The sequence below is a fragment of the Anolis sagrei genome, chromosome 1 (genome assembly GCF_037176765.1).
Source record: "Anolis sagrei isolate rAnoSag1 chromosome 1, rAnoSag1.mat, whole genome shotgun sequence".
Classification (NCBI taxonomy): Eukaryota; Metazoa; Chordata; class Lepidosauria; order Squamata; family Dactyloidae; genus Anolis; species Anolis sagrei.
Window position 1 is genome coordinate 236,476,675 of NC_090021.1, and position 14,922 is coordinate 236,491,596.

Below are 14,922 nucleotides of genomic sequence, written 5' to 3' on the forward strand. Positions count from 1 at the left end.
ATTAACACAGAGCCGGAAGTATACTGTCTCTTCTTTGTCCTCATCCACAGGCAACTACACACATAAATTCATTTTCTGACCAAATCTAAGGTGAAGATGTCTTTAAAAAATGAAAATGCATGGAGCACATAAATTATTGCAGAAACAATATAATGTGTTTCATTTAAATCATGTTCATGGGGTGCTGTTTTGTTAGCCACCCTGAATCCCTCTGAGGAGGTCGAGATAGGATGGGATACAAATGTCCGAAATAAATAAATAAATTCATTTGCTACATGTGACAAAAAACATGCAATGCATACAAGCAACCAAAATGTAACTGATGAAAGAACAAAAGTTGTAGAAATGTGTAAGACTTTAAAAAAAATAATCTCAAAATGAATTTAGGAAAAAAAGGGATAACAAGCTGTCCCAAATTAGATAGTGAAATGACTTGCCATACTTCTCTTGAAAAACATCTTCCATTTCTGGCATTGGTACTTAGATTGCCATTCCCAAAATACTACAGTATTTAATTCCCCACCTTCCATACGACCTTGAACCTGGAACACAACCTGCCTTTTTATAGCAGTAAGGCCCTAGAAAGGTTGAGACAGGGACAGATGCACTCAGGCACATACAAATTTTAATTCGCATGTGGGTAGAAGGCTGTTTCTAATCAACATGGGGCCAGTATAGTTGCCACTTGAAATCTGACCTGAGAAAGGCTCCCACTAAACACATGTGGGATGTACTTTCACAGGTACAGGGACAAGATTATACTGTGACTGGTGGATTTAGCTTGAGTAGTAAGGCATGGGGGAAACCCCTCTGAACAAATCTTGCAAAGAAAACCCTGTGATGTGTGTATCAAGGGATCACCATAAGACAGAAATGAACTGAGACCTGGGGCCAGCTCCTGAGATTTGGGGACCTTGCTGGTGTGTTTGCAGGAAGGAGGTGAAGAAAGAAAGTTATTGAGATTCCATGCCACATACAATGTTTTGTGCTCACATATCATCACCAAAACCAGAAACCATTGTCTCTCTCTTCACAGCAAATGGGTAATTTGGGCTTTGGAGCAGAATGATAGCACAGTAGCCAAGAAGAGGTTCTACATCAAGAAGATCCCAAGTTCAATCCCTGGCAGCTCAGGCTGAAAGGATTTTGTATAAGGTGTTCAAACCTTCTGCTGATGAATTGCCTGCCAGCTGGGTAAGGTGAGCAAGATGTGCAAATAATCCGATTTGGTATGCAGAAATTTTCTATATTGTATGGAATTGCATGTACTTCATCCTCGTTTCTGGATGCTGCCTCCAACTGGTGTGTGAAATGCCTGTCAATGTAGCTACATTGATGTAAAACAGGCAGGGAGCTACCAGGGAGGAAAACAAATGTAATGACTCCAGGAAATCTTCATGTGCACAGCATTTAAACAAAATACTTCTTTCTAGCTCATATTTTTCTCATGTAGATATACACATGCACACTTCATTTCTCATAGTCCCCAAACTTGTTGTAATTTAGCCTCTCTTTTCATCATGCTGGGTTTCTTAAAATTCCCCTCTAGTGGAAACACTTCTATTTCCCACCCTGTTGGGTGATGAAGCCATAGTTTTCTGACTGGTGGAAAATGTTAAAGGACCCCACAGCTACAGAGGGGAGGACAAGCACATTCATTGGACTAGCAAGCTACAAGGGAAGAGCCCCAATTTCCCAGATGCTTCACTCTTTAGTTTAGTTGTGAGCTGTTCTATAGAGCAAAGATTTGCCTTCCAGATTTCACATGGACCTCAATGTTGATGGGAATATGGTCAGCCAGTTGCTTTAAGTGTCTGCAATGCAAATTACACTCATCTGTCCAGATGAGAGTGGAAACAAATGAAACTCTGGGACCAGCCATTTTGGAGTATTGAAATACAGAACTGATGTGGTAAGGATTTGAAATGGTTCACTCTGCATAAACAAAAGTCTTTAATGGTTATTCTTCCAAATAATTATGACTGTTTATAGATGAGAAACCAGCAACATGTGAAGCTGATACCAACTGTTCATGCACCCTAATCTTCCTGCTCGATGCCCTTCAAACATAAATTCCATCATTATGACTGTTATTATGACATAAAATTCCATTGTTATGACTGTACATATTGGGTGTGTGTGTGTGTGTGAAATGGATAACTGTGAAGAGATGGTGTAACAAATCTGAAGGACAATTCGTATGCTTTACAAACCAATACTGTCCTTGAATTTCATTTCAATTATAAAATGGCAAGCACAGAAGTGTGTGTGCACTGGATCATCAAAGGACATACAGACAACAGACACATGTCTGCATGACATGTGGCTCCTTCTGTCTCTGGTGCTTAGAAACTACACTGAATTTGAATATCTAGGGAGCACAGCATGAATGTGGGGAAGAGCTTTAAAAAGGCCCATGATGAAAGATTTTTCAGAACATACAAACCCCATTCCATATGCATTATATTTTGACAATAGGATGCGCCAAACACAATCATATCATCACTGATAGATATTGAGAGCCAAACTGGGAAACAAAATGAGAAGATGAGGGGAGAAAACACACAACTCAATGGAAACATGTGAAGGACATTTCTGTAATTGTTGTGACAGGGAAGAGATTAAAATTCAGAGATGCTTCCTTCTCCACTTTTCAAAATGTCAAGAAACACCAGAACAGTTGCTGGACAAAGTGAGCAACCTTCCCTTAGGCAAAGAGAAAGGAAGAAATGGGTGGCATGAGAGTGGGCAGAGGAAATGACCTGAATTTTGGAACAAATGATGGAGACATCACCAATAGTTTAACAATATTATACAATAAACTAACAATATTATGCAATGACCTGCTGCTGTCTTAAAAACAGGAAATCCTCCCAAAAAGATGGACCATATCAGGAGAGAAGCCTTGTAGTTCCTTAGTGAATACAAACAGCAACACCAAACATGTGCTGTAATATGGTGTTATTGCTGCTGTCTTTTGCACAGTCAAAGAAGCTGGTGGTGAAATCCAATGATTCTTTTTCTACTATCCTTAGACAAAGTGGCAGTGAGACCACTCAGCCTTTGGAGTGAACACTTACATAATTTTCTCTTGTCAAAGAATGCAGACATTGTGTGTGTGTATGCGTGTGCCATCAAATAGCATCTCAACTTATGGTTTCTTTAGGCAAGGAAAACTCAGAAGTAGTTTTGCTAGCTCTCCTCAATAATACTATATTGCTCGTATTACCTGGTATTTATTGGTGGTCTTCCATCCAAGTCTTAACCAAGCCTGACTCTGCATAGTGTCCAAGTTCAGGTGGGATCTGGTGCCTTTAGGATATTTAGGCGGCTTGCAGTTACCATACTTACTGATAAATATATGCAGCGGCCATGTCCTTGGCATTGCAAACAAAACATTTCTCATTGTATGTCCCCAAGCTGCAGGGTTTCACTTTAAAGGCTTGGCAGTGTAAATCAGTGCTGGTAATAGAACTAGATGGAAGACAGCAGCAGATAATCACCCGTAGCATCTCCATCCAGTCTTATTCATCAGTACCCTGCCTCTGCAATCCAATCAAACTTATTTCTTATAGAAATTTTATAAAATAAAGAAGCAAGGAAATATGTAAATAAAACATGTGTTTTTCCTCAGAGGAGAACTCAGGTCATACAAATGATTTTGTTCTTACAAAACAGTATTTGATGTGATCTGAGTCACCTACGCAAAACCAGATTGAATGAGTGAAGAATTCTAGCAAGTGGGTTACAAAGGCAAAGGAAGACTCTGCGGCTTTCCCCGCTCAGAAGGACATGGTAGTTTGCAAAGCATGTCAATGCCCTTTCAATATCATTTCATTGTTGGGCCATTAGTCATTACAAAAATGTAATCTGAAAACAGAAACACCCATTTAAAAAGCATGTGTACAAGTCAATTACATTTGTCTTAATAAATCTCTCTTGTTCATTGACTAATGTCAATTTTTAAAAGTGGTAATTGTTTTAATTACCTTGAAGTACACTGGGTTTGGATGTGCCTTCAAGTTGCCTGGTGGCTTATGGCAACTTATGGTGGCTTATGGTAGAAATGCTCGAAATAAACTTCAGTGGATTCTCTCAGGCAAGGAAGAGTGAGAGGTGGTTTTGCCCATTCCATCCACTTGGCATGCATTGCAGTCTCCTAACCAGTGCTGACCCTGCTGGGACTTCAAGATCAATGGGATTTGTTACCTTTCAGATACACTACTTGATTGATAAAAAGACCTCATGTTTTATAATTTTCCATGGCTTGAAGAGCCCAAGAGAAAAAAAAATGTTAAGAATACTTGTAGCAAGTGTTTTGACAAGGTTTTGTAAGAATCCTTTAAGTCAGAAAAACTTTGCATACACTGTAGTCCAGCTAACCAAGTGTTGTGTCTCACCAGTGTAACAATCCCAGGCTTAGCACTAGGATCAGTTTTGTAATTACAGAGCTGAACCTTTTTGCCAGTCTCTGCACATAATTGGGGCTTCTGGACTGGACAAAGACCTCCGCTTCCCTTTTCCCAACCTAATCCTTTGGGTTGCAGTCTCTGAGGAGGTGAGATGGAGATTACTCTACCTGAAATGAAGTTGTGATGTTGGGACTTCCAAAGCAAACAGATAAAATATGCAACAAAAGCTAGCACAACTCAAAATTACTCACACCTGTATCCTCTTGGGTAAGCTTAAATTTGGAAAAATGCAAATTCAGCTTCCAGATTATCTTATTTTCAATATTTCAATGTCTTTTTTTTAAAAAAATGATGCAACCTTGTAGATCACAGGGTGGCTGACCCAGGCTTCTAGCAATCACAGGACAGCTCTTTGTTTCCTGCCAATGATTATGTTTGTCAATTATGTCAATAATGACACAGTTTTTAAAAAAAAGATACAGTACATATCCATTTGTATAATTTATACAAATTGTAATTTCTTAGTGCAGACTATACATATGTTAGTTTATTTGGTGCAGAATTTAGAGGTACTCCCCACCCAGCTCTATTTGGTACAGTAGCCTAACTCTGACTTGTGTAGGGGAGAGCAGGATTTATAGACAGCTGAATGCAAGCATGTTCCAGCTCTATAGGTGATGGTTTAAAGCCAAGGATATTTTACTTTACAGTGACGGTGACTTCACCTGCTAAGCCACTCAGGTTTCCCTTTTTTCTCTGAGCGTAGCTACAGCATGCAGTGACACATCACTGTTTTAATGCAAAGTATTAACTGGCACAGTCTTGATTAGGGAATTACGATGCATTTCTAAAGACCTACTCCTGGTAAGAACCAGTAGTTCCTTTTGGAGGTGATACCATATTTGACACCTACAGTGTCAGAGGGTGAGTCACTTGTGTTTTATGAGGCAAGGAATACTCAAAGGTGGTTTCCCAGTTCCTTCCTCTAAAATCTAGCCTACAACACATGGTTTTCATTGGTGGTCTCCCATCTAAGTACTAACCGAAAATGAACCTGCTTCATTTCTAAAATCAGATGGGATCAGGAGCTTGTAGGGCATTTAATCTACATTTCACAGATGAAAATGGGACATATGTTGCCAAGCAAGAAGGTAGTCAAATGGCAAGTATTATTAATGAGGGAGAACACAAAGCTAGGATAAACTGCAGCTAAGAGAAACTCAGGGTTACTGGGAAAGTCAATATTCCTCCCCTCCTGAGTTAATTCAGCAGAACCTATTTTTTGCACTTTGAACTCAATTTGATTCAATTGAAATAATCTGAGGCCAAAGGGGGAATGGGAATAGAAGGCAGTAACAGACACATTTTTAAAACAGTGGATTAATTAGGATTATTTTTTTAAACATTGGGACAGTTAGAAGATATGGTAAAGCTCTGCTGAGGAAAGGAAGTTTCAGAAAACATTAAGATGTGTTCTGGTGCTATTTGGGGACCTATTGTGACCCAATCTTTACTTTCTCATGCAGCTTTATCCCAAGCACATAATGCTGAGTGTTAGGATTGCTAATCAGATTATCTCATCTCTTAAGAATTCAGAGCAAAGACATGGGAGCTAGGAGGTGGGTTCTGGTGATGTTACAAGGGAAGCTCCTGGTGATACCATCAAAGCATTACATATTAAACATCAGTCACAGTCGCAAAGCAGAAGTTATTCAAATTTTATGCCCCCCCCCCCCCAATTCTAACAATTGAGGACTATACATAAACCTTTCAAGGCGGCATTCTCACTCTGAGACTTCTTACCTTTGCCTTGAGGTTAATTGCTAAGAGGCCAAATCTTGAGACCCTAGGCCAGTTCCATAGATCTGGGGCCCTACTACTACATCAATACTTCCTAAATTGGGTATTGTGGTATGTACTATTACGCATGTGATAGGCACAGATAAAGGCAGCTACCTGTATTTTTGGACACTCCTTGAGGACTTGGTTGTGAATACTGTCATCATAAGCAACTGCATTTTGGAATTTACCACTACACTACTGGCCAAAGTCTGCAGATTTTGAAGCATGTTAAGCCATCCTGTTTGTCTGGATAGGAAACTCAGCAAAATGCTATCTGAATACTGATGTGCCCATTTCTCACTAGTGGCCTTGACATCGTACAGCATATCTTAATGCCAGAGGGCCCAAGAGGGTTGCCTGACAGGTTCTGGGACTTTAAAACCCTTTTCCTTATTTGCCAAGCTTGTCCCAATAAATCTCTGTATATTTTTAGGTTTCAGCTGGCATCTTGTGAATTTATATCTTTCACACCTGTGCCAGCTCAGGAGTAAGAAAACACAGCAGCCAAATGCTCGCTCAGTACAATGTGAAGCCAAGCAAAACACATACCTAGCCAGTTCTAGGGACTACTATAAGTGGGATACAGCCAAAAGAGCAGTTTGTCTGGGCATCAAACTGCTGATTAGCTGGATTCCTTATGTGTCTCCTCCCAGGCTCTCCGAAATGTCTCACGTAGCCTGCAGTTATGCATATGGGTGTGCGCACCTGTGTTTATATTATTTTATATGCTCTAAACCAAAATACCTAAACAGCAATTAGCTTTATGCAAGCGTATCCATACCATAAATACTCCAGGGAACATCTCTAAAGCTTAGGAAGAAATGACAAGTCTCTGTACAGTGTACCTTCAGGATCCACTTGGATTAGGTTCCAGGACCCCTCAGTGGATACCAAAATCCATGGATGGGGAAGTCTAATGCAATGGCACTGTAAAATGGCAAACAAATGCCAGCGAGAGCCTGAGGACATGTGAAATGGTGGGAGGCAAACCAGAGCATGCCTACACATCACCATGTGCCCAAATAAAGGTCTGCTTTTGGGACCCCCCACCCCACCCACCGAATATTTTAAGTTGTGGATGGTTGAATCCATACATGCATAACCTGTGTACAGAGGACAGAGGGGCATATGTATTCTGTATATCTCTCTCCAATGCAAAGGGAATCCAAATGGTTATGAGGCTCCTCCATGTAGTGGGCTGCATACCCATTGAACACTGTGGTAAGGCCTTAGATTGGGGAAAATAATAATAATAAATAAAATAAAACTTTATTTATATACTGCTCTATCTCCCCAGGGGGACTCAGGGCAGTTTTCAAGCAACAACATCAAAACATACAGAGTCACAACATGAACAAAAAAATAACAGTAACAGCACATAAGCATGGAATTATCCAACAACACTTAAATATTAAAAGAAAAAAATCCTGCCTGCTCTTCATGTCTATTTGTTAGGGCATGGAAAAGGAATGGGTCAGGACAATTAAAAAGGCTGGATCAAGACTGATACAAATTGAAATAAGATTAGACCAGCATTTGGGTACAGTACTGTAATAGGTAAACAACAAAAGCAGGGACGGGCTATTTCCAGGGGCCTGTTAGGAGAATGATCAAAGTAATATATAGGGGGCTAGGTCATGTCCTGATAGTGCCTGGGCTGGGCTAGAACTGGTCACTCTTGAAGATTTGTTGAAACCACCAAGTCTTCAAACTCTTACAAAAAGAGGGGAGGGATGGGGCCTGTCTTATTTCCCTTGGAAGGGTGTTCCAAAGGCGGGGGGCACCACCGAGAAGGCCCCCTCTCTCATCCCCACCAATCGTGCTTGTGGCGGAAGTGGGAGCGAGAGGGGAGCCTCCCCAGAGGATCTTAGAGTTTGCACCAGTTCGTAGACGGAGATGCGATCACAAAGATAGGCAGGGCCTGAACCGTTTAGGACTTTATAGGTAATTACCTGCACCTTGAATGTCGCAGTGCTAAATATTTGCTTGTATCAAGGAAGTTGCACACAACACATAGCAAACTACATGCAACCCCTAAGGGCCTTACCTGAATGCTCTGGTTCTCTGCTTCCCTGCTAAATCCCATCTCACTCCACTTGATTTCAAACAGATCACTACATTATCTTAGTTGGTAACAGAAAGACAGAGGAAATGAGAGAGAAAATGGTATCTAAATCCCTGAGGATGTCAGGTTGTGTATTGCTTACTTGTAAGGAAAGTGTGTGCATACATGCCATACCTTCCAACTGTCTCAATTTGGCAAGTACAGTCCTCTGCTGCCCTGTTCTTTCAGCTGCTGTTATAATGTCCCAGTTGCTCACACTTCCTCCCACCCTTAGATATGTGAACAGCTTGAATGTATACTACAACTTCATCTGGGCATATGTCACTTGAAGAACATGGTGCATGGTGTTAATATTTCCTTCTGTATGCTCTACTGTAAGCTGTTTTCTGGAAGATAGCTGCTGTCTTTCCATCTCCTGTAGCCAAGGTTTATCCTGGCTGTTAAACAAGGGTCAGCAACCTGATGATCTCCTGATTTTTGGGGCAACCAACGATCACTCAACTAGCATACCTGGTGGTAAGAAAATAGTAAGTTATGACCCCACTGTACATCCTTGCTATAATTTTATGCAGTGATCGAACTAATTGCCTCTCTGAGTTTTAAGAATACAAGCAATGTTTAACATAGAGTTTTGTAGAAAATATAAAATACATTATTTCAGAATCTCACTCCAGGTTCCAACGAAGGTATACCTGCTGTGTTGTAAGTCAACATATATGTAAATGGCATTGATTCAATGGGCCTATTCCATTTGGGACCAGTAATTAGATTTAGATATGAAACAACACTATTTTGACAAAATGTCCAATAGTTAATCAGCAATGACTGATTGTCTTTGAAATGTCTTTATGCAGACTACTTTCCATGCCATGTCCTCAGTTTCTGACAGGCTCATACAGTAATCATGGACACATTCATGGATTAAAAGCTGCTGTTTCTGCAGTTAAAATAGATTTTTTTGGTGCAACAGTCTGAAGCAGCTTAGAGAAATCAATGTACACTCATGGCATCTCCATCTGTGATCCATCATAATAAAATTATCTTCAAAAATTTGAAATGGTATGGCAGTACAACTACGACTCTGGGAAAGATGCAGAGAATTTAGTATGGAGAAGATGACACTTCCATTTATTTATATTATTTATCTGATTTAAAATAAAGGGCATATGTTATCAACTACTTTGAGCTGAGCTTTTTGCAAGATGAAGTGAGAATTGTAAAGGACTTTGTCTCAGCAGTGACAGCAAAATTGATAATGCACATATAATATCTTGGGACTACCACTTTTAGGTGATGGATTAGAAGGAAGGGTGGCAGGGCAAGGCGGGGAGCTGGATGGTGAATTCACACATTTGAAATGTGGTGCTGGAAAAGAATTCTATGGATAGTGTGAACTGGAAAAAAAAACAACAGCAAAACAAATGGGTCCTAGAAAAATCAATCCTGAACTCTTCCTAGGAGCTAAGGTGTCTACCCTGAGATGTTGACTCCTTACTTTGGTGAATAATACCTTTTCAAAAGAACTGAACTGAGATGTGCCCTGTACAAATCTCTACTTAACCAGAAACTCACATGTGAAAACAAATGGCTATTCTTCCAACCTCCACTCCTTCTTTAGTAATCTGTAGATAAATTCGACTGACTTAGCTTTCAGAATGGTTGTGAGGATCTGAACATTAGGAAGAACTTCCTGACCGTGAGAGCTGTTCAGCAGTGGCACTCTCTGCCCCAGAGTGTGGTGGAGGCTCCTTCTTTGGAGGCTTTTAAACAGAGGCTGGATGGCCATATTGGAGGTGCTTTGAATGCAATTTTCCTGCTTCTTGGCAAGGGGCTGGACTAGATGGCCCATGAGGTCTCTTCTAACTCTATGATTCTACCTCTGAAACAATGTACACAAAGTACCTGAAATGGTTGGCATGTGATATGTATAAGTGCTACATTATATGAAGGGGGTGAGGTTGGATAATGAGAAATACATTCTGTCTCTGGCAAGCTTCCAAAATCTAATCTTTCTAACTTGGATAACTTTATTTACTTGATAGAGGTGTAAAAGAGTACAAAGCAGAAAGCAGACGTAGACTATGAGTCCACGATTCTGCCTGAAGGAAGTAATAGAAATACAGTTCAGTAGGGCTCTAGTATTTCCAGAAAAGGCAACAGACTTCTTGGAACAATAAGAGTCTTGAGTGCCAAGGAGCATCAAACTATGCTTTCCAGCATGAGACCAAACAGAGAGAACACATTAAGCGACTTTGGTGTGTGTTACTGCTGGATCAGCTCCATGCATCAGGTAATGGCCACAGAGCTAATCTACCTTCTCAACTGATTAAAAGGCATGTCAAGATGCACCCTTAATCTGGTTTCAGCCTCCAATAAAGGTAAAAGTTCTTCTTTTGGGTTTTAATTGGTTGAGTTTTACTTACACGTAACCTAAACGTTTTTTCAGATGTAAAACAATGGAGTCACTCTGGGTAAGGAAAGGGAACTAAAGTTTACTGGGTTTTTTTCCATTTAGCTAGTTTGCCAGCTTTGCTGCGAGAGGAGCATGAAAGCTTAAGGCATAGTAATATGTGTTTTATATAAGCTCTACATATAATAAAGGTTCAAACCCCTCTGCCCCTCCCTCACTCCCTAAAACATGTGTGGATGAGGCCGCAGATGACAGGTGCTCTTTTCCCTTGGCTGGTAGGTTGTGTTTGCCAGAGGGATAATTAGAACAAGCTCATTTGTGTTCCTTCTGCCATGGGGACACACAGGGCAGGTGGCTTCTACTGTACTATTAACTATTTAATTGGACACACTAGTCTCTCACTCCTGTACCTTTTTACTGCCACCAGGGAGACCAATTAGCCTCACCCCTGCTAGTGCCTCTTTTCCATTTATAGAATCACAGAATCATAGAGTTGGAAGGGACCACAAGGGCCATCTAGACCAATCCCCTACTACGTACCACCTGGCACTCTTATCCAGGCACCCCTTCCTCACAGGACCAAGGAATTCTGAGTCACCCTGTATCTCACTTCATATAACTTACTTGCTCCGTTGTAACTAGTCCATCCTCCTCACGTTCTTCTCCCTACATCATCCAAAAATCTTACAGTAATCTTCTGTACTGTTAAGATAAGCCATTCTATGTCTACAATGCTTATGTATGAGCCTCTGAGCCAGATCAGCCTTTTCCATAATAAACATACTCTGGCCATACTGGGGATCTCAGAGTTTGGTTCTTCTGCCACATTACTTTCTACTGACAGTGGATACTGGGTTCCTTTTTTCTGCTATTTTGGGGAGTCAGTTTGGCATAGTGGTTTGAGCATACAATCCTGAAGACCTACATTTGGATCCACACTCAGCCGTGGAAACCCACTGGGTTACTTTGTGCAGGTCACACTCTTTCAGCCTCAGAAGAAGGCAAAGCCAAACCCTTTCTGAACATATTTTGCCAAGAAACCCCAATGAAGAGTTTGCCATGAGCAGGCATGTAGCCGGGGGGGGGGGGGGGGGGGGACTCGGGGGGCTTCAGCCCCCCCCCCCCTGAAATTTTCATGGTGGTTCGCGGAAAGGCCTTATTGGTGCATTATTTAAACTGTTATGTTTATTCATATCATGATCTGATCACCATACTCAATATATCCCATATGCATGGGGGTATTGGGGTAATGATACAAAAGGTTTGCTAGGCTAGACCCCCTTTCACTCAGACTCAGCCCCCCCTGAAACTCAGCCCCCCCCCAAACCCCCCCCTGAAAAAAAATTCAGCCCCCCCCCCCCCCCGAAACGAAATCCTGGCTACGGGCCTGGCCATGAGTCAGGAATGATTTGAAGTCACACAACATAAAAAACATTCCATGACAGCTTTACATACAACACAAATGAAGAAAAAGCCAAGTTAGCTATGAAACTTCCACATCAGCCAGAAATCTGAGAATAGTTATAGCGGCTTGTACTTAGACAGATCCAAATAAAGTCATGACTCTACCACAGATTTGTTTTGTGAGAGTGGGTACTACAATCGTCTTCTGTTTCATTTCTAGAGGAATATACCGTAGTAACAAAACACATAGAGTCATTGCAAAGACAAACAAGGAACACCTTTCAAAGCATTTGCTAAAGACACCAGAGTACACCAGGCACTCTTCAAGCTCTCTAGTATAGTTGTTCCAGTGGAATCTCCTTGAAGACTATACCTGACTGTGTACCTTGAGCTCTAAGAGCTGGCTGTATTTTTTTTTAAAAGGACACAATTTTCTGCTTCTTGGTTCTCTTGCTCTGTGGATGCTCACACAAAGATTGCTTTGTTTCTTGGCCAACTCTGCAAAGACCAACCCTCTCAGATTTCATTGGCAACTTTCTAATGAGTATTTTTCCCATACCCAAAGATTAAATATTTGGAAGGAATTAATGGTCCTGTTCTTCAGTACTACACTCAAGTGTCTCAAGAGCCATATGTATTTGTATGAGATAGCAGAACTCATTACTACATAAAGATAGGGCTCAGTTTCAATTTAGCAGCAATTAAAGAGATCATATAGCCAGATATAAAGGTAGTCCATTGCAGATCTATTACACTACGTAACAAAAATTGAAAAAAATATGTTCCTGGCTTGAAAGCATTATTTTCTGTTTAATTGTGCAGTACTTACTTTAAAAGTGGTTGTTATACTCCATAAACTTCATTTCTGTGGCTGCCACAAACTATGTTGAATTTGTTGAGACTCGATGAGATATTCCTTGAAAAACTATAGCAAAATGTGCTGCAGGATGTCCTCCAGAAACAAAGTTTTTGAAGTTTAATACACTTTTTTGATGTTTTTATGACAGACCCAATTAAGAAATTATATTTATAACCCAGGAACAAAAATTGTGTTACATAGTGTTATAAATATACAGCTTGCTTGATTGTGGTGCAGACAAGATCTTCCTTTCCAGTGGAGAGAAAACAAAATAAACATAAAGTCATAGAGTTGGAAGATGGGCCATCTAGTCCAACTGCCTGACCTGCAGGAAAAGCACATTCAAAGTACCCAACAGATGGCCATTCAGCTTCCAAGGAAGGAGATTCCAACCACACGCAGAGAGTTTGACTGTTGATCAACTCTTATGATCAAGTTCTTCCTAATGTTCCGGTGGAATCTCCTTTCCTGTAATTTGAACCCATTGGTCTGAGTCCTGCTCTCCAGGGTGACAGAAAACAAACTTACTCCTTCTTCCTTATCCTTTCAAATATTAAACATGGCTATCATTTCTCCTCTCAACCTTCTCTTCTGAAGGCTAAACATACCATGAAGAAATCATGGTGATCACTTCATAGGAGTCTCTGTCATCTTGCCAGCTATAGCTGATCACAGAATAAAATCAGTCAGCATCTCAGAGCAGTTTAAAATGCTCTTAGAATGACTTATCCAGCACTGAATCTCATTTACTTAGTTATGATACTGAAATGCTACCATTTTAAGGTGGACCTCAATTGAAACAGTAACTCAAGCAATTGTATTGTCTATTTTATTTTATTTTAAATTAAATAAGCTCATGCATCTCAGGAGTTTTCATAGGAAATGTCAGATTTAATATTCATCACAAGAGCTACATTGGCCACAAGAGGCTGGCTACTCCTGACTGACAGGCCTCTTCATATAGTGGTTCATAACATCTTGAGGCAGAAGTTCAACCAAAGGATAGAATATTGATGCTGAAAAAAGGATGCTATCATCTGAAATATCAGTATTATATTATATAGCACTCAGGTAACCCCAGAAGTCTGTCATTGCCCAAGCACTGACTAGGGTTACCCCTATTCCGCTTATGAAAGATGACAAAATCACAGCCCAGATGATAAAGATGTAGATAGGAAATAGTGTCTGCTAAGTTGAAATGGAAATCATGCTAAAAATCATGATTTCTTTTGGACAGTTCCATAGATTGAGCAATGCCTGCTTGCTCCTGCCTGATAATTGCTGAACTTAAAAAAATCTCAGGCAGAACATGTTTTCCCAAGAGAGCTCACTTAACTTTTTCCTAACATCAAGTTTTTAGAAACATTACAGAAGCCTTGTATAATACGAAGGTCAGGACTTGTAGGATGAATACAGAGGCAGTTTGAGCCAAATCCTGCTGGTACGTTATGCCATTGTAATTGCAACACTTGGTCCCTGCAGATTGTGTCTGCCTTCTTTCCTCATCATTGCTCATCCCTTGGAAATGAGAAATACCAACAGGATCACAACCTTTATTTGTAGGTCAGGGCAGAGCAAATGCCAAAGCCCATAGTAAGAATATGCATACAAAGTATATCAGCATATATGCAAAGTGTGTCAGCATATACCCTGTATTTTCTCAAGTCTAATGCATCATCAAATCTTATGCACATTTCCATTTTTAAAACTCTGAAACCAAAAAAAGAGAGCATTTGCTGGCATATGTAATGCGCAGTGGGGGGAACATGTGCCTTCTTTGTCATTTGGCCAAAAAAGGTGTGCATGACAGTTGTTGCATGTTTAGAACACAAAAGTGTTCGAACCACAAAATTTCGGACAACAGAAGGCAAAAACCTTGGGATGCATTTATGCTGTAGAATGAATCCACTTTACTTGCCTTGGTTCAATG

The 14,922-nt window shown here is 40.5% G+C and overlaps 1 protein-coding gene across 8 annotated transcripts in view; it reads right to left on the minus strand.

Annotated features, from left to right (window-relative positions):
* SYT7 (synaptotagmin 7) overlaps positions 1–14,922 on the minus strand; it is a 274,392-nt gene that overhangs the window by 209,982 nt on the left and 49,488 nt on the right. The gene's annotated exons all lie outside the window — the stretch shown is intronic.